The sequence below is a fragment of the Ictalurus furcatus genome, chromosome 15, assembly GCF_023375685.1.
Source record: "Ictalurus furcatus strain D&B chromosome 15, Billie_1.0, whole genome shotgun sequence".
NCBI classification, from domain to species: domain Eukaryota; kingdom Metazoa; phylum Chordata; class Actinopteri; order Siluriformes; family Ictaluridae; genus Ictalurus; species Ictalurus furcatus.
In genome coordinates, this window is record NC_071269.1 from 26,512,468 (window position 1) to 26,517,669 (window position 5,202).

General features: G+C 45.4%; 1 protein-coding gene across 1 annotated transcript in view; it reads left to right on the forward strand.

The window, feature by feature from the left end:
* Window positions 1–2,176, forward strand: part of klf15 (Kruppel-like factor 15) — a 12,029-nt gene extending 9,853 nt beyond the window's left edge. The window contains exon 3 of the mRNA XM_053643166.1: window positions 1–2,176. This exon is cut by the window's left edge and continues 2,369 nt beyond it. The gene's annotated coding sequence lies outside the window, so the exon portion shown is untranslated.
* Window positions 2,177–5,202: the final 3,026 nt, after the last annotated feature.

Below are 5,202 nucleotides of genomic sequence, written 5' to 3' on the forward strand. Positions count from 1 at the left end.
ATTTTTAGTTAAATTTCTCATTTTTATTTTCAAATCACAATTTTTCTTGAGTTTAGTTTTTTCTCTTCATGTGTTGATGTTCTTCTGTTTGTTTCTGTGAAAATGTGACTGAGCTTATTACAGGTTAATGTTCCTCATCAGCACCAATGTGGAACTTTTCCAGCTCTTATTTTTATCTGATCTGTGTGTGTGTGTGTGTGTGTGTGTGTGTGTGTGTGATACTCCGTATTCACGTCGTCCGGTGCTCAGCATCTCAGCGTCCCCGCACTCAGACATCTAATCTAATGAACTCTGGTTCCTGAGACCCGGTGGTTCTTTGTTATGCTGTCATGAGAACTGGAACTGTGCAGGACTGTAAGGTTCTCCTGTGCTGAAGCTCAGGACTGGGTTCTGGGTTCTGGTTCCACAGAGCTGTGTGCTGTCGGGAGCGTGGTCTCGGACACACCTGCAGGGTTCGGAGAGGACGTTCTCAGTGGGAACTCTGGTCACGGTCACAGCTGGACTAACGATACGATACGGCACGCTGAGGGTCTCGGTACTCGCCTGCTGTGTGACATGCTGCTAAAGGAGAACTTTACTGAACACTGAATTATTATTGGGGATGTGGAACCTTTCACCGTGTCTCTGTGCCAGAGTTAAACCCCGGACTGTTTAGAAGACAGAACAGAGAGATACGTGTGTTAGTGCAGAGTATACTGTGTGTATATATACAGCTGGAACTGTGTGTAGCATACAAAGGTAGTGAGAACTCAATGTCTTTCACCAGCTTACACACACACACACACACACACACACACACACTCACATACACACACTCACACACACACACACACACACATACACACACACACACACACACACACTCACACACACACACACACACACACACACACACACACACACATACACACACTCACACACACATACACACACACACACACACACACACACAGGGACATCTAAGCACCTGTTTAATACGTCACAGTACTGACACACAGCTCAGGAACAGAAATTCTGGTACATTTCCTGCCACCGTCTCAGCACTACAGGCCCCAGTTGTAGGTTTTTGGATCAGCACCAACAGTATGTTGGGGGCGGAGCTAAATCAGTACTCTGCTGGGGGAACAGTATGTTGGGGGCGGAGCTAAATCAGTACTCTGCTGGGGGAACAGTATGTTGGGGCGGAGCTAAATCAGCACTCTGCTGGGGGAACAGTATGTTGGGGCGGAGCTAAATCAGTACTCTGCTGGGGGAACAGTATGTTGGGGCGGAGCTAAATCAGCACTCTGCTGGGGGAACAGTATGTTGGGGCGGAGCTAAATCAGCACTGCTGGGGGAACAGTATGTTGGGGCGGAGCTAAATCAGCACTGCTGGGGGAACAGTATGTTGGGGCGGAGCTAAATCAGCACTGCTGGGGGAACAGTATGTTGGGGCGGAGCTAAATCAGCACTCTGCTGGGGGAACAGTATGTTGGGGCGGAGCTAAATCAGCACTGCTGGGGGAACAGTATGTTGGGGCGGAGCTAAATCAGCACTCTGCTGGGGGAACAGTATGTTGGGGCGGAGCTAAATCAGCACTGCTGGGGGAACAGTATGTTGGGGCGGAACTAAATCAGCACTGCTGGGGAAACATTATGGAGGGTGAGTTTGATTTATGCAGAAAAATCAGATAAAAATAAGCAGGTCAATCCAAGCACTCGGGCCATGTAAGATTAATTGTACAGTGAACTGATGACTCACCAGAAAATGTTCCGGTTTCTCAAATTGCTGGAAAATGAGCCAGAACCTGGAGTACCCTTGGCTCCTGTTTGGACCAGTTTTGAAAGTCCAGCGTGTCAAACACATGTTTAGACAGGGAGCTAAAACTTTTACATTCCTCCTGATGGATATGAAACGTTTCTGATATGATGATGATTTGATTTCTATTTCCTGATGAATGTATATACATGAACACACACACACACAAGCGTGCACACACACACACACACACACACACAGTACAGAACCGAGTTCCATCAGAAACACACTCAGTTCTGATTCTGTACCTTTTCACAGTAATAATGTAAACAGTGTAAATAATAGCAAGTTAAAATGATATTATATATAAATATATATTTTCTTGTTGTTCATGAAAGATATTTACAAATAAAATGAAATAAAGCTTTTATAAAGTCGAGTCGGTGTGATCTCTGACCTCTTCACACACATCACACAGCAAAGAGACCTTTAATCAAACCAATTGAATGTGTGTGTGTGTGTGTGTGTGTGTGTGTGTGTGTGTGTGTGAGACATTTCCATGGTGAGAGTCAGGTGATCTACAGGATCTGCTGCTCCGACCTGGAGATCAGATTATTTCATAAAGGATCAGATGCGGTGGATCACCTGAGACAGGTGTGAGACAGGTTTGGTGTGAGCTATGAGGCTAAAGCTAATTTAGCTAGCATTTAATGGAAGTATGTTGTTTTTTAAAGAAATGAATATTGGATGTGGATTTGCCAAGGGTACTCAAGGTTTCAGTATCAGTTTCAGAACATAAAAAATGATCATGTATCCGTACATTAATATAATATCTGTTTAATAAGTTTTGTGAAAACTGTTAATAAAGTTTTTACATGCACCTGGTGACAATCCTACACCATGACCACTGCAGTCAGAGGTCTGAGCTTCATCTTTTAAACGGAGAGTGAAGATTTCAGACCTTCAGCAGGATTGTGTTTAAACCTGAACCATAGCCTTTATTATCGGGAAATAAAACATGATCTGCGTTACACACGCAACATTTACTGAAAGTTTCCTCAGGTTTAATGCAGAACTGAGACAGTGAAGGGAATAAAACATGAAGGATCGGGGCTGAGTCCTGGCAGCTCTTAAACCTCCTGAACACAAAGCAGCGTTTGTTAGCAGTGAGGTCTCGGTTTTAGAAAAAGAACTTCTTGTGGGGAAAAAATTACAACAATTAAGACCAGTGCACATACAGAAACTCCCTGCTTATATAAACAGCACATAAAGGTGAGTTTAAATATAAATGTCAGAGAATGAGACTAGCACACAGGGACAAATTCATAACACAGTGCCAAATATCTGGCTGTGTGTGTGTGTGTGTGTGTGTGTGTGTGCATGTGTGTTAGAAATAGATGGCAACAGCACGTGTTATGTAACCGTCATGAGCAACAGTACTGAGAAAGATGTAGTGACTGTAACAGGTGAGATGTAACGTACCTTAAAATAAATTGTTAAAGTCACACAAACTGTGAACAGAAATGCCCCTAACCCTACATGTTCCTCCCCTAAACCTACATGCTCCTCCCCTAACCCTACATGCTCCGCCCCAACCACACATGCTCCGCCCTTAACCCTACATGCTCTGCCCTTAACCCTACATGCTCCAATCCTAACCCTACATGCTCCGCCCTCAACCCTACATACACCACCCTTAACCCTACATGCTCCAATCCTAACCCTACATGCTCCGCCCTCAACCCTACATACACCACCCTTAACCCTACATGCTCCACCCCAACCCTACATGTTCCCCCCCTAACCCTACATGCTCCGCCCTTAACCCTACAAGCTCTGCCCTTAACCCTACATGCTCCTCCCCTAACCCTACATGCTCCACTCCTAACCCTACATACACCACCCTTAACCCTACATGCTCCACCCCAACCCTACATGTTCCCCCCCTTAACCCTACATGCTCTGCCCTTAACCCTACATGCTCCAATCCTAACCCTACATGCTCCGCCCTCAACCCTACATACACCACCCTTAACCCTACATGCTCCTCCCCTAACCCTACAGTACATGCTCCACCCCAACCCTACATGTTCCCCCCCTAACCCTACATGCTCCGCCCCTAAGCCTACATGCTCCACCCTTAACCCTACAGGCTCCGGCCTTAACCCTACATGCTCCACCCTCAACCTTACATGCTCCGTCCCTAATCCTACATGCTCCACCCTTAACCCTACATGCTCTGCCCTTAACCCTACATGCTCCTCCCCTAACCCTACATGCTCCACCCTTAACCCTACAAGCTCTGCCCTTAACCCTACATGCTCCTCCCCTAACCCTACATGCTCCACTCCTAACCCTACATGCTCCACCCTCAACCCTACATACACTGCCCTTAACCCTACATGCTCCACCCCTAACCCTACATGTTCCTCCCCTAACCCTACATGCTCTGCCCCTAACCCTACATGCTCCATCCTTAACCGTACATGCTTCGGCCCTACATGCTCTTCCCCCTGCTGTAGCCTTCACTATTCCAGGTACCAACAAATATCCTGCACGTTTTAATGGAAGTAGGCATGGCAGATCATAAAAGACCAAAAGTTCTCTCAGGTACTGTGGTGCGAGACCGTTTAGTGCTTTATAGGTCAATAATAGTATTTTATAATCACTGTGAGGTTTCACTGGGAGCCAATGCAGTGTGGATAAGATCGGGGTGATGTGGTCGTATCTTCTGGTTCTAGTTAGGACTCTAGCAGCTGCATTCTGGACTAACTGGAGTTTGTTTATGCTCCTACTGGAACATCCAGACAGTAAGGCATTACAGTAATCTAGTCTAGAGGTGACGAAAGCATGAACTAATATTTCTGCATCATGTAGTGACAATATATTTCTTATCTTAGAAATATTTCTGAGATGAAAGAAAACTATCATAATAATATTATCTAGTGTCTAATGTCCTTTACACATTCCTCAACTTTACTAAGCTGCTGTCTGTCCTCTGGCTTCGCTGAAACATACAGCTGTGTATCATCAGCATAACAGTGGAAGATAATTCCATGTTTACGAATAATTTGGACCTAGAGGTAGCATATATAAAATAAAAAGCAGTGGGCCTAAAACAGAACCTTGCGGAATACCAAACTTTACCTCAGTATGCATAATCAGGGGTTTAATCACTGTGAAAATGATTTAGGTACATAGCCAGTGCTAAGGGAAGAACTGATTATATTTAGAAGGGGTGTGATTCAAGGGTGTAACCATGGTATGGACATTTGGGGGGGGGGGGGGGGGGTTCCAAGCTCCCCTTCCCCCCCAGCATCCAAAGTTTGATACTGTAAGTTTGCATATTTAGAACATACAGTTACGGTTTGAATTCAGGTGATGTCTGAGTGATAGAAGCTCCCACAGCATGGGGAAATTGTAGGGTGCTGTGGACGTCCTGTGGGCGGATGTATTCTCTGCTCC